Source organism: Capra hircus, chromosome 18 (assembly GCF_001704415.2).
Source record: "Capra hircus breed San Clemente chromosome 18, ASM170441v1, whole genome shotgun sequence".
NCBI classification, from domain to species: Eukaryota; Metazoa; Chordata; class Mammalia; order Artiodactyla; family Bovidae; genus Capra; species Capra hircus.
Window position 1 is genome coordinate 34,061,610 of NC_030825.1, and position 25,384 is coordinate 34,086,993.

The 25,384-nt window shown below is 45.6% G+C and overlaps 1 protein-coding gene across 2 annotated transcripts in view; it reads right to left on the bottom strand.

Moving 5' to 3' along the window:
- Nucleotides 1–25,384, bottom strand: part of CDH11 (cadherin 11) — a 152,418-nt gene that overhangs the window by 86,836 nt on the left and 40,198 nt on the right. For both annotated transcript variants that reach the window (XM_018062079.1, XM_018062081.1), the window contains exon 2: nt 855–982. The gene's annotated coding sequence lies outside the window, so the exon portion shown is untranslated. The remainder of the gene's footprint in view (nt 1–854; nt 983–25,384) is intronic.

The following is a 25,384-nucleotide window of genomic DNA, read 5'->3' on the forward strand; positions in this document are numbered from 1 at the left end:
AAAGGTTTAGGGGGGAAAGATCATGACTTGCATTTGGCCTCTGCATCTAAGTCACTTGGTGGACACTCACGATGAGATGAGTGTCATCTCATATGGACACATGCAAGGGTGAGTCTAAAACAGTACTGTGTGGCAAGTCATGCTGCTAGAATTAAGTCTTCAAGTTTCATCTGAATATTTCAACATCCTATAAAAATAGCTTCAGTTACTAGTGAGCTGATAAAGGAGATGAATGTATCCATAGAATCCGAAAACTTATGGACAATTAGTTACTCTGGACTCAACCACCTTCGTGGCCCTGAGAAGAGTTTGTTAACCCAGGGGTACAGACAGTGAACAATGGAGCCAGGTTTGGAGCTGAAGTCAGTCTCCCAGCTTAGGATCTAGTGCTCTGTCTTTTGAGAGCTCAAAGATTCAGCCTCCTAGCAATGTCTTTTCCTCGCGGGAGGTAAGCCACCTTGTACACATTTAAAGAATTCTTTCAAAAGAATTAAAGGGGATAAAGAACAACATGGTAGTCGTGTTAGTCTCTCCAGCCAAGTTTTTGCTAAGGAATTATATAACCCCTTTAGTTCCTTCTATCTCCTATGAATCTTCTATGGTCCAAAAAGAAAAACACCCCAAACAAAAAACTATCATCATCTTTGAACAGGGACATAATAGGTGCTCCATAAAGATAACCCAATAATAACAGGAATAATCACATTCCTCAAAGCCCAGGATTACTGCCCTGTCAAATTCTACTTGGGATCTGTGAGGGCAGGCACATTTGTTGGATGGGCCTGGAAACCATCATTTCCGTCCCCGCAAATAGAGTAACATTTGATACACTTAGTAATGCTGGTCCATCTTACCTTCTTCACCCATTGGATACTTGCTGCCAGTTTCTGTAACACAAAACTCCACCCATCTGATTGGTCATTCAACAAATGGCAAGTGGAAGGATCGTCAGGAGACCTCTGAGCCGAATATACAGCGATTTCTGCAAGAAGTGAAAGGATCATTAGTAACCTGGAGGTGACATGAATCAACAGAATGATACTCTCCTAAACACTGGGGGTACACAGTTGCAATGGACACACTTTTCTCTTTGACAATAAGGGTCCCTGTATAAAGTGAGAGATGTAAATAAATGATCACAATGGTGTGCAAAGTGGGAAAAACTTGTCATGAATGTAGAGGTACCACAGGATGGTTCAATGAACGTTATGCATTTGGTTCTTTGATAACAAAGATAAAAGCAGTCATATAGCCAAAGTCTTATACTATGCTACATACTTTATACGTATTTGCTCTAGCACTAACAACAAACCTGTGGGGGAGATAGGAAATCGTAGAGTCAGTTGCTGATAGAATCCGCATTTTACTGGCCTCCAAAGCCAGTTTCCTCCCTTCTAAAGAGAGAAGCACCACCCTGGTGCTGTCAAATCCTGGTGGAGTGACAGACTCAAGGGCAAAGGGTGACAGCGGTGGCGGTCGTGATAGGAGATGTCATCCCCGCGCTGGCAGAGCAGAGCGCTGCGCTGACAGAGCTGCAATTCTTTATCAGGACTACATTCCTCTGTGTTCCCCCTCCTGCTCCACATCACATTCGGGAGTTTCTGTGTGTGGGGGCTGTGTTCTGCCTGGATGCTGGTCTGATTCATCTCCATATCTCCCGAAGTGTCTACCACTTTTCCTAGCCCAGAGCAGCTGTTCCATGTATATTTGCTGAATGAATGAAGAGAGGAATATGAAGTGTCTGAACAGCTGCCATCTTCAAAAAACCAAGGCACTGAACCAAGGAAGGTGCCGCTGGCATAACTTCCCAAACACGACAGCAGAAAGGAGTTCTTGAATGTCCTTCCTCTCTAGAACATCTACTTTCGAGGATCAACTCAGGCTGCACTAAGGGCTTAAACAGCTTCTTACTTTGACGTTATGTTCGTCCCACAGTCGTGTCTGACTTTTTTGCAACCCCATAAACTGCAGACAGCCAGGATCCTCTTTTCATGGGGATTCCCCAGGCAAGAATACTGGAGTGGGTTGCCATGCCCTTCTCCAGGGGATCATGCCGACCCAGGGATCAAATCTGGGGTCTCCTGCATTGCAGGTGGCTTCTTTACCATCTGAGCCATCAGGGACGCCCACTTTGACTTTATTGTCCTTCATTTTCCCAGACCCGCTTTTCCTTGTTTCGTCTCGGCTCCACCTATCAACTCTTCACATGCAATGCCTTCTCTGAAACAACAGGGGCAACAGCAACATGGGAACCCCATCTGCACAGGGCTGAGGATGGACTGTACATCTACTGAAATCTGTTCACGGCACCTTAATTTGGTGACTGTAGCAAGAACAGTAGGACTGTCCTGTGCATGCGTACTCAGTCCGTCAGACTCTGCGACCCCATGGACTGTAGCCCACCAGGTTCTTCTGTTCATGGGCTTGTCCAGGCAAGAATACTAGAGTGGGTTGCCATGCCCTCCTCCAGGGGATGTTCCCAACCCAGGGATAGAACCCGTATCTCCTTTGGCTCCTGCCATGTGTGCTATTTCCAGGATGTCAATGATGGAGCAGGGCTGGGGTTATTCCCAGATGTACCTGGAGTCATGGAGAAAAAGCCACAGGGGAAGGACCTGTTCATAACCCCAGAGGAAGGACCCAACTTGCAACCATGTCATAGCTACTCTCCAACAGCCCTCCCTGGATGAATCACATGCCCAGAGAACCATACCCTTCTGTGATCCCCTTCCATGTGACTCTAAATTGCCCTGGGGTAACCAATGAAATATCAATAACCTCAGGTATGCAGATGACACCACACTTATGGCAGAAAGCGAAGAAGAACTAAAGAGTCTCTTGATGAAAGTGAAAGAGGAGAGTGAAAAAGTTGGGTTAAAACTCAACATTCAGAAAACTAAGATCATGGCATCTGGTCCCATCACTAAACTGTGGAAACAGTGACAGACCTTTTTTTTTTTTTTCTGTCTCCAAAATCACTGCAGATGGTGACTGCAACCATGAAATTAAAAGACACTTACTCCTTGGAAGAAAAGTTATGACCAACCTAGACAGCACATTAAAAAGCAGAGACATTACTTTGCCAACAAAGGTCCATCTAGTCAAAGCAATGGTTTTTCCAGTAGTCATGTATGGATGTGAGAGATGGACTATAAAGAAAGCTGAGCACCAAAGAATTGATGCTTTTGAACTGTGGTGTTGGAGAAGATTCTTGAGAGTCCCTTGGACAGCAAGTAGATCCAGCCAGTCCATCCTAAAGGAAGTCAGTCTTGAATATTCTTTGGAGGGATGATGCTGAAGCTGAAACTCTAATACTTTGGCTACCTGATGGGAAGAACTGACTCATTTGAAAAGACCCCGATGCTGAGAAAGATTGAAGGCAGAAGGAGAAGGGGTTGGACAGAGGATGAGATGGTTGGATGGCATCACTGACTCAATGGACATGAGTTTGAGTAAGCTCTGGGAGTTGGTGATGGACAAAGAGGCCTGGCATGCTGCAGTCCATGGGGTCGCAAAGAGTAGCACACAAGTGAACTGAACTGAGCCAATGAAACATAGCAAAAGAGATACTATTAATATTTGATTTTAGAAGCTGAGTCCTAAACACCTGGTAACCTGTCTTGTGTTCTTAGAAAGGTTGCTCTGGGAGGAGTCAGCTGCCATGTCTGGAGTCTGAATGCTCTAGATCCCCATACTGAGAGGAAGCTCCAGCTAGCCATGTGGAGAAGCTGCACAGATAGCTAGAGAGACGCCCAGCCATCCCCAGCTGCTGTGGGCATCTAAGCTGAAGAGTCTAGTGGTAAGTGAAGATGCCGTCTTAGACATCCAACCCACCTGGAACTTCACGTGACTCCAGCCATCCGACTTTACACTATGAGACCCCAAGCAACAACTGCCCAGATGAGTTCACTCAGTTGTAAGAGGTAAGGATAGACAGTTGTTATAAGACACTAAATTTGGGGATGGTATGTTACCCAGAAATGGATAAACAGAACACCATGAACCGGGATGGAACAGGCATTTGATGCTGTCCTTACCAATGTAGTCTCTTTCAATGCGTATATCCACTTTGGGTAGCATGAACCCATTGGGGTATCTCACCCCAACCCCTAAAAAGATCAAACTTTTGCCCTGGGCATCCAGCCCATAACACCCACAGTGGGATCAGAATCCAGCAGCACTGACTTCAGAGCCTGTGTTTCCTCTGTTTCCCTTCTGCTGTCTCCAATCACTTCATGACATGTCTATATCTGTAGCCAATGTTTTTAAAACTTTAGTTGTCAAATCTATAAAAATGAATTGTACTCCCTCTTTGCCTTGCATTCTCTAGTTAGTGTTAGTCGCTCAGTCATGTCTGACTCTTTGTGACCCCATGGACTGTAGCCCACCAGGCTCCTCTGTCTAAGAGATTCTGCAGGCAAGAATACTGGAGTAGGTTGCCGTTTCCTTCTCCAGGGGCTCCTCCCTGTAAAATATCTCTTATAAAACTCCTCTCACCAAAAGCCCACATTGATCATTAAGAGCTTTGGAAGGAAAGCAAAAATAAATGGGTAAGTTATCTATGAATTCTGATTACTGCAAACTTTTGAGAAAGAGGGGATTTAGGTTCTATGGACAATGTTGGTATATAATTACACTGTGTTTCTTAGAGAAAAAAATGAACAGAAAAAAATCTAAGTTGTTTTTGTACTTTTTCAGAGTTGATGGGGAATAAAAAAAGAGTTCACTGAGTCTGAGAGAGCTGGGCAGTGTACTACAGATGTTCTCTTTTTGCACTGTTGGTGTTCTGGGTTGGAATGTTCATTTCCCTGCCTGCCCCTCACATCTAATGACTCTCCAAGACCTGGAATCATGTGTTCCCTTTTGTGACAGGGAAATACAACCCAGCGCTGCAGCACCCACTCCTACCTACTCTCAGGGCACCGTCCTTTAGTCTCCCCAAGCCCTGGGTACCATCATGGGCTGTCTTCACCTACTGCCCTGCCCTCTACCAGCCCCTCCCATTGCCGTGCTTGGCCACCCACACTACTGAGCCTCTTAGAATCAGACTCTCCAGGCCATCTACTAGTTCAGACAGACTGAGAAATAGGAAAAAGAAATCCACGAAGCCAAGGGTGTGAAGTGGGATGGAGAACACACTTGGCAAGGGTATCAAAATTGAGGAGGAAACAGCGGCGGAGGCTGATTTCCTTTGCTTCACTCTGAACGTATGGAAGGCTTGGTACACACAGGGCCACATCCTCCCCTCTGACCCCTGAGTCAAATTGCCATCCCTCTCGTAAGGTTTCTGCTCCAGATCAAATGCCTGGCTCCTAGCTCTCCACGTGTGGGTCTTCTTCTAGAATGTGGACTCAGCCAGGGCAGGTGTATTCCTGGATCATTGTCAACAGCACCCCACCAACACCAACAACAACATATAGTGCTGTGGGGGAGGGTAAGCGCTGAAAATACACATGAATTAGATTATATCAGTCTCCACTCTACGTACTCCATCAGCGCCTGCTTCAGGATCCTCAAGTCACTTACTGTGTGTATAAGTATGCCACAGCAGTGATGGGTATAAAAGGGAAAGCACTGCCACTGAGTCGGGGAGTGTTGCCCAAGGAGAGAGTGACAGCTCCATTTCACAGGTGAAAAAACTGAGGCTGAGTGGTAAACACCCAAACATGTAGTGCAATGAAGCAACAGATCAAATCGCTAAAAAAAATCCATTCCTTTCCCGCCAGCTTTAAGAATCCATGACAAGACCTACTTGCCAGGGTAAATCATGCCTGCTCCTCTGAAAGGTGATCGCTCATTTCTACTTTTTGGTATAACACCACCATAGGGAATCTGAGATATTTTGGTATGGAACTGAGTAATATGAACTATGGTTAAATTTATTATTATTGAATAAATAAAATACCAGCTTTTTGAAATTTTTATTGGGCAAAGAATTCAAGCAAAGGCCATACCCTTTCCTGTTGGTCTAGGAATGCCAAGCTGTGCTGCTGATGCTGCTGTGTGCTCTTGCTCTTCAGGCAGGAGAAGGGGCAGAGGAAGCTGAGACTGGGTGTCTGTAGATGGAGGCTACTTTCTTGTACGGGGGTCACATGTTCCTGACATTGTGGAAGGGATGAATAAACCAAAACAATACTCAGCACTGAGTGTTTTTCTTTCCTGTTATCACCCAAGTTCCAAAGCCACATGATGAAGCGTATTTTGTAAGATAGACAGGTTTGCAGATTATGATTTAAAAAAAAAATGAGGGAAGAAGTAAGTTATTAAATGTGAGGGGACAGGACTTAAAATCCAGGCTTTGCCTCTTCCAAGCTAATTTGACTTTGGCAAGAACTCTTTGAGCCTCAGTTTCTTCATTATAAAATGGGAATATCAATAACTTTTGTGGGATTGTTGATTATTGTAAAGAATAGTGAGAATAAATACCTCACTTAGAATTGACACTTGATAATTAGTAGCTGCAATTACAAAAACACGTAGGTTATGCTTTTTCAATTGCGTATGATTAAAAAGCTTTACCTTTTATTATATATTTGCTATTTACAGAGCAAATATATGGTAGGTGGATCAGAGAAGGCAATGGCAACGCACTCCAGTACTCTTGCCTGGAAAATCCCATGGACGGAGGAGCCTGGTAGGCTGCAGTCCATGGGGTCGCTAAGAGTCAGACACAGCTGAGAGACTTCACTTTCACTTTTCACTTTCATGCATTGGAGAAGGAAATGGCAATCCACTCTAGTGTTCTTGCCTGAAGAATCCTAGGGACAGAGGAGCCTAGTGGGCTGCCGTCTATGGGGTTACACAGAGTCGGACATGACTGAAGCGACGCAGCAGCAGCAGCAGCAGCAGCAGCATGGTAGGTGGATAACCTTCATATATTTGTTGTTGTTGTTCAGTTGCTAAATTATGTCTGCTTCTTTGCAACCCCACGGACTGCAGCACACCAGGCTTCCCTGTCCTTCACTATCTCCTGCAGTATGCCCAAACTTATGTCCACTGAGTCGGTGATGCCATCCAACCATCTCATTCTCTGTTGCCCTCTTCTCCTCTTTCCCTCAAACTTTGCCAGCATCAGGGTTTTTCCCCACTGTGTCTGTTCTTCTAATCAGGTGGCCAATGTCTTGGAGCTTTGGCTTAAGCATCAGTCCTTCCAATGAATATTCAGGGTTGATATCCTTTAGAATTGACGGGTTTGATCTCCTTGCTATCCAAGGGACTCTAAACCTTCTCCTGCACCATAATTCAAACACATCACTTCTTCGGCACTCAGCCTTCTTTATGGTCCAACTCTCACATCTGTATGGGACTATATTTGCATATATTAATACATACTCATTGAATATATAATATTCATCCATAAGCATTTTCCACTCCATTCCTTTTCAGATGAGGAAACTGAATTCTCAGAGAAGTTCAGGGACCCCTCGGAGTTCAAAGGCTCAGCTTAGACCTCTGCTTCCGTAAGACGTTAAGGGCTGCCAGCTGCCCACAGCTCGGGGCTCCCTGCAAACTCGCCATGGCTGGCTACTTGCTGCTTGTGCAGGATGATGCCCAACGTCTGGCTGTAATTACAAGGAAACATCCATAAAGAGTTCCTGGGCTCCAAATGGATTTGACACAGTGGCCCTTTAAATCAAACTCTTAACACGATTATCTTGATTTCTCTTTGGTAGTTTTTCTAAGTAAGCCATGCCTTTAGAGGCACCTAATACAAAGTGACAACCTTCGCCGTTTTCCAAAGCACCGATGGACTGGCGTAGAGAGGGCCCATTGTCACCATGGTAATTACCGCACAATACCTGACGGCCAATGGACAGTCAGGAGGCGCAGGCAGCAGCTGAATCCGGCATTGTCCAGGCCCGATAAAAAGATTAGAAGCCCTGAAAAGCCGGGGAGCAGGATCTCACAGCTCTTTCGCTGGGCCCTGAAAGGCCCATTGTGCTGTCACCATAAATCCTGGGTTCCCCGGGCACTTGACAACTGAAGCCAGGGACAATAGAATTCTTGTGTCCAACAAAGCACTCCTTGTCCAGCGTCAGCCTTATCAGCCGCATTTACAAATGTCTTTCGTTGTACCCAAATAATTCCCTATTAGAAGGGCTATCGGGAGCAGAACTAAATAAATATTCACAGCCTTTGTAATATCTTTGGGAAATGAATAAACAAACAGTCTCCTAGCATATGAGCAAACCTCCTGCTACTCTACATTTTAGCCCTATTTCTTGCCCAAATGATGGAGTTTCTCTTTCCACCCTTTACCATATTAACAATTGCAATAGAGGATGCTCCAGTGTCACTTGTACCCACTACATGCCCCCAATATACATAGCCTTGGTGCCTCTACATGCATTTTCTTTTAATTAATCTTCCCGACAGCACTGAGCAGGGCTTGTTTTATTCTGCTCCTACCTCCTAAAAGAGAAAGGAATCAAACCTCAGAGAAGTTAAATAACTTGCCCAAGATAACAAAGCTAATTAGCAGTAGAATAAGAATTCAAAACCACATTTCCCATGCTCCCAAGGATCTGCCTTCCCACTTCGCCATGATTTCTCTACTGAATAAAAAAGGAATACAATGTCAGAGAAAGAGGAAAAGCTAAACACATCCACTATAAAAGTCACATCATTTGTTATACAACCTGGGAGCACTTAGAAAGAAAATGAAAAGCCTTTCTCCAAGAGAGTATATACATATATATTTTCCCCTAAAATAGCAGCAATTTTACTTTTTAAGTTTTGGGGGGGGGGCCATGGTGAAGAGGAGATGGAAAGCAAATAAAAATAAATATAATCTAGCTTCAGGAGAATCTTGGGGATGTCCACCAGATCAACTGGAAAAGTTGTAGAAAGAATTGCTGGGGTAAACAAAGCAAGCAGGGCACGCGTGATCACACCTGGTCCAGAACAATATTTGCTCCTTCTTCTGAAGTTTATTTAGCTTGTCTCCTTGTCGTGAATGAATAAATATCTCAACATTTGACAGTAACGTACATGACAAAACAGAAACTTCCTTGGACAGCAATCCTAATATTGTATTTTTGGTTGCACTGGGTCTTCATTGCTGCTTGGAGGGCTTCCTCTAGTTGCGGCAAGTGGAGGCTGCTCTCCCGTTGTGGTTCGTAGGCTTCTCGTTGTGGTAGCTTCTCTTGTGCAGTGCAGGCTCTAGGGCGGGTGTGCTTCATTAACCGTGGTTCCCAGGCTCTAAGCAGGCCTCAGGAGTTGTGGCGCACGAGTTTACTTGCCTTAAGGCATGGGGATCTTCCCAGACCGGGGATCGAACCCATGTCCCCTGCACTGGCAGGTGGGTTCACAACCACTGAACCACTAGGGAAGCCTGAACAGCAGTCTTTACGTAATGATTTTGAGAATATTTAAACTGTAAATGGTTCCCTACCAGGTGAAGAAACATCCACACTGCTCAACACAGCTGACACAATTCTTCCTGGTCTGTCCCAGCTTCACCTCCTGCCCAGGTAAGGCCTGCTGTTCCCAGCAGGCTATGCACCTGCATTCCTCCCCACACATACTGTTCCCTCAGCTGAATTCCCCTCCCATTCATTGCTGGTATAACTGTGGTGGAACTTTCCCTGATCCCTGTTGTGGACTTGGGCATCCAGACTCCCTCAGTATACCCTATTACGTCTTGATTTCTCCAACGGGTAGAGTTCTTTGTTATTATGGCTGCCTGCCCCTTCCAACATTGCATCTAAGAAAGTGTTGAGATCCTAGTAGACAGAAATCAAGTCTTAATGCTCATTTTCTGTCTGTCCTGGGTCAGCCTGCTAACCCTCTAAAGGGCTTGGCCTACGGAAGAAATGCAGAAATGGTAGAGGTGAAATAGAGAATCCCAATAAAAGTGTTTATTTTTTAAATTTTAGACCACTGAAAACCTATTGCTTTTTTACCTACTTGATGTCAAATGACAGGTAAAATCCATAATCTTTTAAGGACTATAATAAGACACTCCCTTGGCCCAAATTACTCAGCCTTGATAAAAGCTATGTGGAGCTGTTCAGTTTGTTTTCTAAAATAGTTAAGATCAGTAAAATGGACTATCATTTTGTAAGCAATTGGCTATTAACAAGACTGGGTAACCAATAGGTACTTCCTTAGTGACTGACAGTAAATCCATGTGTTTGTACAAGTACTGAGTTTGAAAAAGTGTGATCAATACTCCCCAAATACTTCTGATGCCAAGTGAAGCATTTAATCATCTCTGAGGACTCGAGGGTGTGGTTACAGTCACATACACAAGATGCTAACTCTTTCAGCTCTCCCGCACCCCCTGGAGCTGGGTGGCACACAGACGCACCTTGATCCAAACAGCTAAGATGATTTCTAACATTTACTGAGAGTTCACAAAGTGTCAGGTCCTGGGCTGTCATGTAGAATTTAATCCCATAACCATCCTCTACATCAGGTGCTATTTTATTTCATAACGAGGAATTGAGGCTCAGAAATTCTCAATAAAGTTGCCCCTTATTCAAAAAGTCATGAAACAACAAAGCCATGATTTGGACACAAGCAGTTTGAACCTATGGCAATCCATCCAACCACGACATTCAGCTATTTTCTTCAGACATAAATTAGTGCACCAATTTAGGGAAATAATGCAGTGATTGGAAAACAAAAGATCAAGGACTACTCCATCACCTTACTAGGCTACTGAAGTATCCAGAGAGAGAGAGAGAGAGAGAGAACAGACATTGATGACGCACCACCCCCCAAATGAAATGATGAACAGCAAAGACCTCTGACCGTGACCCGAGGCCCGAAACAGTAGTGTCATCAAATCTGAGCAGCCTCCATACAGCCAGGAAAGCCACTCATTTGCAAACATCTATATTTACAAAGATGGTCTTTACACACACACACACACACACCCCCACACACACTCTCTGAGTTTTTGCTATGTGCTAGAAACAGTCACAGTCTCAGACCTCTCTTTGGAAGGAGAGCAAACTGCATGGGCCATAGCAATATGGCTGATGTACGATGTAGTAGGAGAGGGTTCTCTCTTGAGGTCGTTTGTTTCTTTCTTCAGAAGGAAACAAAACAAGGCTTCTCAAAAGTAAATAGGACTGTCCTTCTGCAATGTAAAATTAAGGAAAAGAAAATGCCATTTTGTTATTTATCTCTTAGACACTTACTCTGAAGATACAAGCTGTACAAATTCAAAGTGTCGACAAGCTCCACAAGGTCAGGAAGCATGGTTTTCTTCTTTATTGTAAGTCAGGTGGACAGAAGCACAAACTAACGCTCCCAAATAACTTCTGAACAAATGATCAAAAATAAATGAAGCAGTGAGTCCCTAACACCAAAGTCCCACCTGTGCACAGGTGCAAAGAAGGCCCACTGTGGGTGGTGACTTGCAGTTTTTCTTCAGGAATAAATATGAATTTGGCCACAGAGAGGCTATGTGAGCCAGCAAGCTAGTCTAGTGGGCACTCTGCATCCTTATCACACCTCACTAAGTACACTGGATTCATTCAGGGTCGGCAGGGGAAGTGGGTCATTAAAAGGTTTCAGCTATACTTTGCTGCACTTTATTGGTAGAATAATATTCTCCACTGTGTGCATCAATTTTGAGATTCTTAAAGAATGGCATGCCAATATCAAGAATCTAATATCCTCATAAGAAGCATTTTCTAGGCTGTTCCCCCTGGACTCCCCTCCCAGGCAGAAGTACACACACACACACCATCGTCCATTTCTTTCTTTCATCTTTAAAAAGAAATTCTTCAAATAACAAGTGAAGTCCATTTTTATCAATTTCAATGGTAAGAACTGAAACTGAAGATAAAATGGCATTTATCACAGTTGCGTAGAGTTGGGTCATCTTATTAGACTGAACTTAGATCATTAATGTGGAAGTGACAGGCAAATGGCCTTTCTGTACTCAAATCAGAGGCTCTGTGAGGTCTTCCACTGTGCTGGGTGTGTGCTAAGTCACTTCCGTTGTGTCTGAGTCTTTGTGATCCCATGGAACATAATCTGTCAGGCTCCTCTGTCCACGGGATTCTGCAAGCAAGAATACTGGAGTAGATGGCCACGCCCTCCTCCAGGGGATCTTTCCAACCCAGGGATCAAACCCACACCTCTTGTGTCTCCTGCATTGTCAGGCTAGTTCTTTATCACTATTGCCACCTGGGAAGCCCCTGCCACAGAAAATCAGGCTGAATTTTGAAACAGGGTTTCTTTATGTTTTCTGGGCTTTGATATCTTTAGTTATCTGATACTGTAAGTGTGTAAGTCACACACACACACACTATGAACATGCTGATTTCTTACTTCTTAAAATATTTAAACCACATTCCATATCTAGCAACTTATACAATAAATTTTGACCCGGGGCACTGGACTGGACTTGATGGTCAATAAGGTTGTTTCTTGTTCTGAGTCTACAAAATTCTCCAATTGAAGCAATCAGTTCCCCAGCTAAAAGCAGTCCAGCTCCTTCCAACAGAGTTCTGACCACAGTTGGGAAAATAATGAGCTAGAAGATCTCAAGGCTCTTTCCCTCCCTGATAGTCACTCTGAGTCTATGATTTCATGGGGCAAACCAGATACCAGGATGAAGCCATCTTTAAAAGGACACTGCATATGCAGGAGACCATGAGGGCAAACAAAGTCTTCCTTTAGCTCTCGGGGAGACATGTAAACACAGCCAGATTTCACAGCCCCTGTCAAGATGGTCTGGTTACCTCAGGGAGAGCCAGGAACCAGACCAAGTGGGCATGCCACCCAGCAAGCAGCAAGAGGGCAGGGGGGCCATGCTGTGGATTAGACAGACCCTGGCAGGAAGCGCAGCCCCTGCTGGGGTAGGAAATAGCAGTCCTGCCTGTTCCCATTTGGGACTTGACTCCTCACCAGCTCCATGACTCAGGACTGCTTCCTTATCTGACAGGCATCACAATACCCTTCGGAAACTCTGGTGGTAAGGACAAAGGAGTTAACACATGCAAAGCACACTTTTATTTTCTGGCACAAATTAATTGTTCACTAAATGTTAGTCCACATCATCATGATAAAAAATCTATCACATTTCTGTTACACCGACTCTATGTAAAGACGAACAATTAATGCAATGCCTGACACAGTAGGGGCCCAACAAGTTACTGTTATTATTATTCCCTTTAAATGACAATGAATCAGGAAGTGAAGTACCTTTTCAATTATCCTTCAGTCCTGATCTCAGCAAAAGCAGTGTCTCCACTTGTGGTGATCCCTGAACAAAGCTCTCTTTTAACTGAGAAGGTAGTCTCAGGTTCAGAGTAGACTTGACTATATTGTTTCCTTCTCATTTTATTTATTTGAGGGCTACCTTCTATTTAGGAGGGCTTCCCAGGTGGTGATCATGGTAAAGAACCTGCCTGCCAATGCAGGAGACAAGCGGCATGGGTTCAGTCCATGGGTTGGGAAGATCCTCTGGAGGACGGCATGGCAACCCACTCCAGTATTCTTGCCTAGAGAATCCCCTGGCGGGCTACCGTCCATAGGGTCACAAAGAATTGATCATGAATGAAGTGACCTAGCACTCAGCAGCACTCAGCATTTCTATTTAGGATGGAGGCTTCCCTGGTGGCTCAGATAGTAAAGAGTCTGGAATGCAGGGGACCCAGGTTTAATCACTGGGTCAGAAAGATCCCCTGGAGAAGGGCATAGCAACCCACTGCAGTACTTTTGCCTGCAGAATCCTATGGACGGAGGAGCCTGGTGGGCTATAGTCCATGGGATCCCAAAGGGTGGGACAGGACTGAGCATCTAACACTTTCTATTCATGATGAGGCACTAGTTTGCCATTGATGATAAATGATATAATTTTCTTTAAAAATATTGAAGAAAAGCAGAATGAGCCAAAAGAAGATATGAAGTAAAGAACAATGAGGGTGGTACTCAGATTTTGTGAAGAGCAGCAGGAATGACTGACTGGAACTGGTGGTGGGGGCCCTAGAAGGAGAGACCGAGGCCGGGAGTGGGGGGTGGTAAGGCGCAGGGCCCACAGAGACCCTGCCCCCGGCATGCCATGGTTTCTCTGCAGGAGCCGCAGGGTGACCAGGTGTCAGATCCCGTGCATGAGGGGACTGCAAGGAATGGCCATGGCTCCCTTCCAAGGCAGAGACAGAATGACAAGGAGGAGACAAACCTCAGTCCCCACCCGGGGGTGGAGGCAAGAGCCAGAGTCCAGAACTCTCCAGGGAGGCAGGTCTTCCTGGAGAAGAAACTAGGTTGTAAACTCACTGGACACAGAATCTACCCTGCCTCTCTCTAGAATTCATGTCACACGTCTTATGCACATCCTATTTTATCCCAAAGGGGATCTAAGGCTGCCTGCAAGGAGGCCTACAGCACGGAAAACATACAGTATTGATCACATGATAAAAGCGAGAAGAGGAGAAATGGCAGCATAGAATAATTTGAAAGAAGGTTCACAGGCAGAGCTCTGGCTAAGAAGTCATACACTCACCAGGCTGCACCACACATGGGGACGGAAAACACGCTCAGGTGCAGGGCCACGTGCCCACGAAAGGAGAGCCGGTCCTCAGATCACAGTCATTCCAGATACTGAGGCCAGACAGTTATTTATCCCATTGGCTCTCACATGGATGACCCCGCCTCAGGCAACGAGCAATTTCCTAAGAGTACACATGATGGAGCTGGAATTATTGGGCAGCTTCGAGCAGCGCAGGTGTGTGGAGGACACGCAGAGTCTCCAGCAGGTGAGGGAAGGAAGGGGTTGTGGGAGGATGCCGGCAGCATCTCTCTCCCTGGAGGATGTGAAGGCCTGTCCATCCTCCACGGGCTGGTACACGCCTACTCTGCACCGTGAGTCAGCTTCTGCCGCTCCTGGTTTCAAAGAATGGAAGTCCTCCTTGGGTTGGCCTCTTCTGGCTTTCGCAAGCAAGATGGCTTTCTTCTAGGGCCTGTGCTTACATGGCTCGCCACATGAATTAAAAAATGGAGAAATGTACCACAGAGAGGCTGAGTTAATGCACCCCAGCCCCCTAACTTACAGGGCTTCAAACCCTGGCAATCTTTCATTCTCACCCCACCCTGACCCCTGCGGAATGGCCTCCATGGGCGAGCTCAGCCAACTTTCAGCCTCACCCTCACCAGGGGCAGCTCCTTCCAGGAACTGATCGTTTTTGGCCCCACCTACCATATGATCTCACTCTTCTCTACCTTCGATCCCACTTTTGTCTCGCACAGAATGCATTAAACTCTTTGCATCTTTTTCAACTTCTCCTTGTCCTCCAAGGCCCTAACAAAATGATGACCTCGTGATAATTCACCTTCCTTTGCCACCTCTACACACACACACACACACACACACACACACACACACACACACACACGCGCGCACCAGCTCCTTAGGGCATCGTCACTACCCGAACCCGAACCCCAGTGCTTCTTGAGCCTCTACTATGTGTCAGATCCTGCTCAGGACACTAGAGTCCAAACATCAGGGCTGCTATCTCTGCAGAGCTTACATCCAGTGGCAGAGTGAGGAAGCGAGCAGAAAAAATAAACAGCAAACAATTAATGATGAGTGACCCAGAAAATTTTAAATGGCTAATGAAACAGAATGGATCACGTCTTTTTCTTGGGACCCCTTTAAATCAACTGTGATGCTCAACCAGTATTTGATGGAATGAGAGGCAATATCAAGGGCTTCTCAGGTGGCGCTGGTGGTAAAGGACCCGCCTGCCAATGCAGAAGACATAAGAGATCCCTGGGTCGGGAAGATTCCCTTCAGGAGGGCATGGCAACCCACTCCAGTACTCTTGCCTGGAGAATCCCATGGGCAGAGGAGCCTGGTGGGCTACCGTCCATTAGGTCGCAAAGAGTCAGACACAACTGAAATGACTTAGAGCACAGGCACGAGGCAGTATCTACTGCTCACAATCCTTATCAGCCATTCTGGCCTTACGCCCTAGGGTACCTCGTTGTTTTAGGGAACCATTACATCTACCTGCCACCCCCCTATCCCTGTGAACTTACAGAGAGCAGAAGCTCTGCATCACTCATAGCTCCTGTAGCACCCACTGGAATTATCTGCATTTGTTACAAACTTTAAGCACAGAGACTCAGACTTGAAGGTTAAAGGTCATCACAAATCTCAGGATGTTAAGAGCCAACTGGAAACTCAGTGGTGATCTAATCCAGCGATTCTACTAACTGTGTTTAGCAGAGACTAAGAAATTCCCAGATTCCCCAGAGGCTACTGCAGGGGCTGTGGTGGGTGAGGGCAGCGTGTGTGGGTGGGTGGGGTTCTGGGATCCCCACATCTTCCTCTTCTCTGTTTAATCCACAGGAGCTCTGTTTTGTCCATTTTATACACAGCAGTGGTGAGAGTAAGGGTTTTTTAAAATTAATTTATCTATTTTAATTGAAGGCTAATTATTTTACAATATTGTGGTGGTTTTTACCATACCTTGACATGAATCAGCTATGGGTGTACAAGAGAGTAAGGTTTTATTCACAAGAATCTACAGGAAGTTCACAGAATCACAAGAGGGAAAATAGTAAATTATTTCTCTTTGTATGCCCATTAGAGCATACAACAGAGAGATGACTAGGCAGCCAGAGAGAACATATATGTGAACAGGTTAAATATTACATAGGACGCTGGGGGGACACACAGGAAGAGAAAAGAGGAGGGCATCACAACAGTAATGGGTCTGCATTCCAGGGGGGCAGACCTCTTCCAGGCCCCAAGTTCCCTCACTACAAGGCTTTCTTCTCTACAGCTCTCACCATCATTCTTCCTTTCACTTATTCAATAATAACGTGTCGAGTAGTTCTATGTGCCAGTCTTTTTGCAGAGATAAACACACAGAATTGAGGACCAAGTTAAGGTGGGACAGCAAGGAATGGGGAGGGAGGGGGCGTGGAAGGAAGGAAAGGTGGATGGATATGATAACTGCAAGGTGAGTAGGGGTCCTGACATTTCCTGCCCTCCCTCTCATCCCCAGCACACAGGCACCCATGGTTTATCGAAAGCAAACGCAGAGGTACAGAGGAGCTGGGAGGGCGAGGAGAAGGAAGAGAGCTCCCAAAATAAGATAGGATGAAAAGAAAGGAGAAATGGCAGCTGACTTGCATCTACTAGACTGTCTATTTTTAGTGGCCTAAAGAAGATCCTCTCCACGACCCTGCTGGATTACAATGCAAACAGAATTAGCCAAAGCTCTCCTGACCTTCTCTTCCAGGTCAGCTCATCACCAGGTCACTTCTGCAGCCACATCCCCTCAAACCCCATAACCTCCTACAAGGACGAATTCTAACACGTTTGACCTGAACGTGAGTGGAGGGATTTCTTTCAGCCATTTTCTGCCTTTCTAATTGTTTCTCCTGAAGAAGTCTGAAGAGCAGGTTGGCTTTCCTAAGCACTCAGCTTTCACTGTTTATTGCTTTGGTTGTTTTGCCTGCCAGTTAGAACACTACCCATTTTCAGAAATGAGGAAAATGCTTCTGGCAATTAGGAAGGATGCTTGCTTCTAATGGCATCTTAACATTCTAAATTATTAAAAATAGAGAAAAGGACCAAAAAATTCTGATATTGGCCAGTTCTCAGCTTCTCTGTGCGTGTTTCCAGTGTTCCTTTTTTTCATTAAGGAAACAGAGCACTTGAGCTTTAACAAGCTGGCCGATATGGAATAACTGACTTGAAGTACAGGACCTTCTACGTATGGCAAATCTTTTCTAATCCTATTCTATTTCACCCAGATTCTCAATAATAACTATATCTTTCTGTTCACCTAAAGCCAAAATTGCCTTGCTGTAATAGGATGATTTTAAAGCAAGACACAGTACACACCCTGCATGAAATTGCAGTCCCTCCCCAAACTGAAATTATGCGAATTGTAAAGCAATGTGGAAGAACATGTTGGAATATTTCAGCGTGGTTCATTATGAAACAAAATCTTCACTCCAATTACGATGGTGTAAAAATATTCTTGAGTACTGGAAAGGAGGAGAGAAATAAGGACAATTTATGAGTCAGAGTGGAGGAACCGTGGGTGGTTTTTCCCCTCTCTTCTTCCTCACTTCTTATATAATGTAAAAAAAAAAGATATTATCTGTCTTAGACATAAATTTGCAATTGTATAAAGTGTCATTAGGCAACTGGCAGCATCTCTCTTGCATGGAAGATACATGAGGTGGCCATACCCAAAGGGAACCAGGAGTCTGATACTGAGATCCCTCCATCAATTTCCCGTAGATCCAAAAAAAAAAAAAAAAATGCCGAGAGATACAAAAAGAACCAGCCAATTTATTCCAAAATAGAAACAGGAAAATAGTTTAAGATGCTAAATGACTGAATCATCAAAGTGTCCAATTAAATATTGATATCATCAATTTGATTCTAAAGTACCCTTTGGTGTGGGAGGATGCAAGAAGGGAGTTCAGCAAGTACCAAAAATGTAGCACGATTGGATTAGAGGATTATCCCTGGAGGCCCCCCTCCCTTCATTTCATCCAGTTCCTTCATTCAACACACACCTACTGACCACCTAGGTGGACGTGGGGCTGTGTTGGAGACTGGGGACAGAGGGGCAGACAAACTTAGACCCCACCCTTAATGAGCCAATGTCCTCCCCTAATGCTGGCTGCTCTTACCGCCAGCCTGGAGAGAATTACCCAGAAGGCCTCTTGAGACAACAGATGAGCCAGTGACAAGGAAACGTGCTGTGATCAACACATCAGGGGTGCTGAGTACATGTCCAGACTCTGAGGCTGTGTGACCACGGGCACACCCCTTTGCTACTCTGTTTCCTCATCTAAACAGGAGGTGAGTAAGCTGAATGTCTTAGGAAGCCTGAAGCTCCATTTATTCTATGAGGCAACAGACTCATCTGTACTTAGGGTTTTCAGAGACCTCAAACTTAACTACAGAGACTTCAAACAATCATGTATTATATATTTGAAAGTTGCCAAGAGAGTAGAGTCTAAAAGTTCTCATCACAAGAACAAAATATGTAACTATGTAAAGTGATCCATGTTAACTGAGTGTGGTCATCATTTTGCGGTGTATCCATATATAGAATCATTATATGGTACACCTTGGGCTATTATATTTCACTTATATCTCATAAAAAGGGGGAGGGAGAACCCTAAACCAGAAACACGAGAACGTGGAGAAAACATAGGGCACTCTCGTGCCCATGAAAGCAAACACCTACCCCATAGGGAAGAGAGGAAGGAATTCAGAGAGTTAGTGATTGTAATATCCATGGAAAAGTGTTAGGGCATTGCAATCCTGAGTTCATGGAAAAGTGTTAGAGCATTGCAATCCTGAGTTCAAATCCTCTGCTTTGTAATTAAATGTGACTTGGAGTGAATGACTCAACTCTGTAACTCCGTCAGCTCCCTGATGTGAAAAGTGGAGTGTCTAATGCCTACCTCACTGGACTGCTCTGAGCAGGAAACGGGCTGGTATACCAAGGAAACTGCTGCCACTCTGGACACACAGAGGGAGCTCAATCAACTTTACCCCAAGTTAAAATGATGAGCTAACAAGAATAGAATATGCTGGAAACTCCCACTAAGACTGATTCGTGTTCCCTTTCTATTCCCAGCACCTGGCATAGGTCAGCCACAGAGAAGGTGCTGGGTGAATAAATAAATGTTAAGGCTGATTAACTCATACTGATTGGAAACTCTGATTGGCAATTATGTATATACGATTAATTAAAAATGAGAACAGATTGGTTATTACTTTATAACTGCAGTTTGTTGGGAGGGGAAGTATCTTTCAAAATGTGAGATAAAACGGTGCTGAAAAGGTCACAGACCCTGGGATGCACCAACAAAACCGACCTCCCACATGGCTTCTGAGATCAGCAGAGGCAGACGCCAAAGGCATGAGTCACGGCCCAGCAATGAGGCAACAGGGACCCGCTGGAAGCATGTGCTGTCCCAGTAACCGTCCCGAATGAGCTCTTCACTCACTGAACACACAGTTCAAAAGGTCCTTTGAGTAACGCCATGGCGCCCTTTGGCAGAAGAGAAGCAAACAGAGCTGACACTAAGAGCAGAAAGTGTGAGCACCCTTGCTCACAAGAAAGTGCTCCAAGTAGAAAATGAAAGGAGATGGATGCAGGGAAAACAGCAAGCCTATTAACGATACCCTGATACACAGCACAGGACTGCTGCCCATTAGCAAGTACCAGCATAGCAACGAGGAACATGCCAGCCTGCATTCAGGTAGCTGCACAATACACACACACACACACACACACACACACACAGACGTACATGAACCCACATGCATGCATCACACATGCATCCACATGCACAAATACACACCCCAGGAAGTAGAAAGGATTCTCAAATGAGTCCACTTTGAATCACAGTGAACCAGCCTTTATGATCCATTTATTATGATGAGTGAGGGCGAATGTAGTGGCTCCCTGTAAGTAGGTCAGGCACCAATTGGTAGTCAACTCCACAGACCCAGGAAGATTTAATGAGCAGGAGACCAGACAAAGACAAAGATGGAGGGAGTGCCCCCAGTGCTGTCCCCAGGCACAACAGCCTGGCAGTGGGTCCCAGCTCACGCCAGTTCTCTCACCAATGGGCCAGAACAAACTTTCCTAAACTCCTCACATAGGATCAACAGTTCAGGCTGCGCCTCGGGCCCTGGCTCTGACAGCAGGAGCGCCCAAGCCGGAATTAAAAGCCAATCTCAAACCAGCTGGAGGTCGGGACTCGTGTAGCAGGTACAGAAAGAGTGCACGCTGTGCAGAGCAGTCCGGAGGGGACAGCTGCGAGGGCCCGGCGTAACTAAAACCCGCACTGAGCCTGTGGCCGCCAGGGCCTGTTCCCGTTGCCGGGATCCCTGTGCCATCGTTCCCGTCCCTCGTCCGGGCCGGCCACTGTGGCCGGCACCTGCATGCGGGCTGGATTGGTGGAGAGGCCAGGAGCGTTAAATTCAGTGCCTACTCACTGCACCATCACAGAGGTCGCCGCGCAGGCGCTGGCCGCCTAGAGTCTTCCTTGAGAGGCAGGAGCCGGCCGCGACAGTGCCATCTCCAAGGTACCTGCCCTCCTCGATCCCAAGGCACCTCCCAGGGGAACTCCAGAGGCTGCAGGGCTGTGAGAGGGTCCTGCCCAGCTCTGTACTGGACAGTGGGGAGCGGCGGCCGGCCGGGGCAGCCAGAGAGGCGGCCACGATCCCTGGCACCGCCGGCAGCCTTGTGAATGAACCACTGTGGCAAGACACACACCCACTGCTAATGAGTCCCACACAGACGCCAGCCAGGGAGGCAGGAGCAGGCAAAGACAGGGGCGGGGCAGGGCCACCGGGGGCCCACCTGGGCTCACAGGTGCTGCCAGCATAGCAGGGACACTGAAACGTGTGTCCTGCCCTCCAAGGAAAAGCATCTTTGCCCCGCCCCACTCCTGGCCTAATTGAAAAGAAAATGGCAGCCAAAATTTTAGGGACATTTTTGAAAGGCAACTACTATCGTCTATCGCTCTTGTTTCATTGTTTTAAAGAGCATTTTAACATAAAAAATGTAAAAAGGGACAGATTTTCCAGGCTAAAAAGACACTTGGCAATCTAATACTTGAACACTGAAGGAAAAGAAACCTGCATAAATTTGCTTTAGAACTTTGAATACCATGTAAATTCATCCCCCGCCCCCTGCCACTATTTCCTTTGTAGATTTGGTAAGTAGTAAGGAGAGCAAGCTCTGGAGCAAGTTGTCTGGATCTGAATTCAACCCCTGGTAGTTACTACTAACTGGACAACCTCAGACAAGCTGCCTTAACCTCTGTACCCCTCCATTTCTTCTTCTCTAAAGTGGAAATAAAAATGGAACCTCTCTCATAAGGTTCCTGTATAGATGAAATAAGCTCATTCATGAAAAGCATTTAGCATACTGCAAGCCCTCCATGAACCTTACCTACTTACTCTGATCGTTATCAGCATCATTAGCATGATCTATGTTCAGGAGTCAAACTGAACTTGGACTTTAATGTTTGGGTTATAATAGTCCATTCTTTGTGTATAATCACAGTTATGGAAAATCCAATAATATAGAGGTATGCAGACCAAAATAGAAACAACTCAATGCAATTTCACAAGAAATCAAAGCTCCCAAAACTTCTCCAGCCTTTTCTCCCACCCTCTCTCCCAAGGATCCAGAAAGGAGAAGACTGAGGATGTCCAGGTACCTTTAATTTAAATGTATATATATATATATATATATATATTTAAAATGTTGTATTAAATATTGCTCACATTGATCACTGCATTTGGAGCAAACTTTAGACCCTGCTGAGTGACCCACTCACTTCATCCTGGCCCTGGTCTTGGCTGGGAGGTACTGGGCAAGTCACATTAATGATCGGAAAGGGAGAAGGCTGAGGCCTCCTGAGGCTGCTGAGCTTGGGACATGGGGAAGAGGAAGTAAACACCTGAGCTTCATTTCGGTGTGTCTCTTTGATGCCACGGTTATTTTCAGACAACTTGGAAATTCTTTCATTATTCATAGGAACCACTGTTGAAAATCTGAAGCTAAGTCCTCGGACCCAGAGGCAGGGAACACTCGTTGTTTTGTTCTAAATCAAACAAACAGAATAAAGCAAATACGCACTGACTCCCGGTGACTCCCTTTGGGGCGTTCATTTAACTTTCTCTTCCCCTCGCTCCTCTGCCTGGATGTGGAAGCAGGGACAGGAATGTCACAGAGGACAGGACAGGGCTGTGCATCAGCACTGCAAAAACACCAAGGCTCCAAAGGGCTTAAGTTGTGATGAGCGTAGTAAAACAGCGCTTCTTCAACATACCCACATTAACTGTCTTTCAACGCCCTGCAGTAAAACTCCAGGGAGGGACAAGAATACAGCTGCTTTGGACTTAGTAACCTGGGGTTCAGGAAAGCCTGGCGTGCTGCAGTCCATGGGGTCGCAAAGAGTTGGACATGACTGAGCTACTGAATGAACGGCAACCTGGGGTTCAGATGACGGTCCCTTCACATGTTATCTGTGTGACCTCAGGCATGTGACTTAACCTCTCTGAACCTTCTTTTTTATTTGGAATGTGATCCTAACAGTGTCTACCTTAGAGGATTGTTGCAGTGAGATAATTCATATAGATTTATGCATGATACATGAAAAATAACATTGCCTTTCCTGAAGTTCAAAAAAAGCACCCAAACACTTAAACATTAGTAAGACGCTCCCATGGACATACCCTTGTAATTTTCACCTCTGTTTCCAAGCCCAAGCCTTCCTCAGAGTGTGTGTGTTCCAAATAATACTCTTCCTAACTATTATACAAAATAATGCAGAACTTATTATGATGATATTAAAGTGTATTCCATCCTGGGGTGGAAGAAATGGTTAATATTCTTTATTAAAATGCTGATGCCTGGGAATATCCTTTCAAAAGGAAGAAAGCACCCCTAACCACACATGCACACATTTACCATTCTCCTCCCTCACATCCTACACCCTCGAGCACAGAGCACTGTGTCCTACACATGGTGGATCCTGGCAAACATGAGCAGACTGACTCCACAGAAGGATAAGCTTGCCTGCCTGGTGATCTGCTCCTCTCTGCACCATTTGGGGGTGTGTACTGCCAGACTGGTCTGCCAGCCTGACTTGACTAAAGGGAAAGAGGAGAAAGGACTGGAAGAAATGGCTGTCAGCCATGCCTTCAGTTTTCACCGAGGTCTGGAACAGAATATCAGACAAGCTTGCTTATCTCTGAATGAGACGTAGCAACTCAGGACGAGGATTATAAGTATCCACATGTGACAGTGGCCACTCAGACAACACTGTCCAAAAGCCCTCACCAGCTCTCCATGTCGGGGGAGGGGGGCTCTTCATAAAATCCTACTTATGGGACCATCTGTGTCCCTGCCCATGTAAACAAGCCCCTCAGCTCTCATTCAAGCGTGGTTGCAAATTTCCCTCTTCTGGACACTATTGCTCCAGGCTGTGGGCCACTGCAAAGAACCTTTCTTCCTTCAGGGATTTCTGTGTCTAAACAGGATTTATGATGATCCTTTGGCAAGGATCTTTGAATCACAGGCTTTCACAGTATAGCCAAAAGGGTATTTCAGGAGAATCTACCTCTAACAAGAAATATAGCCCTACAGATTTATCTCTTTTGATAGAACGGGCACAGCCCTGTCCTCCCATGATACTGTCCCTGGACAAGGTGCTACTGAAAAGCCAGTGAAACCACATGGCATCAAATGAACAGCTCTGTCCCAAATAGCTGTGTGACCCCGAGGCAGCCACTGAACCTCTCTGAACAACAGTCTCGTCTATAAAATGGAAATGGTTAGGTCTTCTTCACAGAGCCGTCACCAAGGTTAAATTGTGGCAGTGAGATAATTCATAAACATATACTTTAATCTGACACATGAACAATAACATTATCTTTCCCAAAGTTCAAAAAAAAAGCACCCAAGAAGTTGAACATGAATAAGAAACTCCCTGGATATACACCTGTCATTTTCTCCTGGTGCAGTTGAGCACTTGGTTTACCCCACACCTGGTTCATGGTGGGGGCAGGGAGGGAGCTTTGTATTTGTATATGTATGTGTGCTCAGTTCTGACTAATGTTGAGACCCTATAAATGGACTGTAGCCCGCAAGGGGCCTCTGTCCATGGGGTTTTCCGGGCAAGAATATTGGAGTAGGTTGCCATTTCCTCCTCCCCAGGATCTTCCCGACCCAGGGATTGAACCCTGCATCTGCTGCATTGGCAGGTGGGTTTTGTTTACCACTGAGTCAACAGGGAAGCCTGGTAGGGCTCAACACACAGTACCTAATATTTTCGGTAAAGAAGGTGTGCCAAGAAAGAAGGGGCAGTGACTGACTGCATAGCTTGAGAAAGGCTGTGAGTCTCAGGTCCCCAGCAGGATGAGATTAGTGCTCCTGTGCCTCTGAGCATTTGCCAACAAGAGATGCCTTCCCCTGGAGGTGCGGTAAATTGTCTTTCAGATAGAGGAGCACAAATCCTGCCTCACCACTCCAGCACTTATTAAGCTCAAATTTCGTTTGTACCAATTCTAGACAATTTTCTTTGATTTATCTCCTACAAACCCCTCTTCCAACTCCTGCATCCCAGCTTGAAAGGCATGGCTGTCTTCACGTGTTCTTTTCTCTTTTTACACAGTGATGCAAATAGACCAGAAAAGAAAACTGTCCTTCTCTGGGGCTCACAGAGCTGTTTTTCCACCTGCAGAAGCCATCAATAAGCTCCATCAGTGGCTCACAACCTGGAAAAATGAAGGCTGGGTGGAGAAATAAAAAAGGGAGAAGACTAGCTCCCTGGGATCCAGCCTGTCCTGGGACAGCGTGGCATTTCTAATCCTGCAGACACTTGGGAAGAGAAGTCTGGTCAACCCTATTTT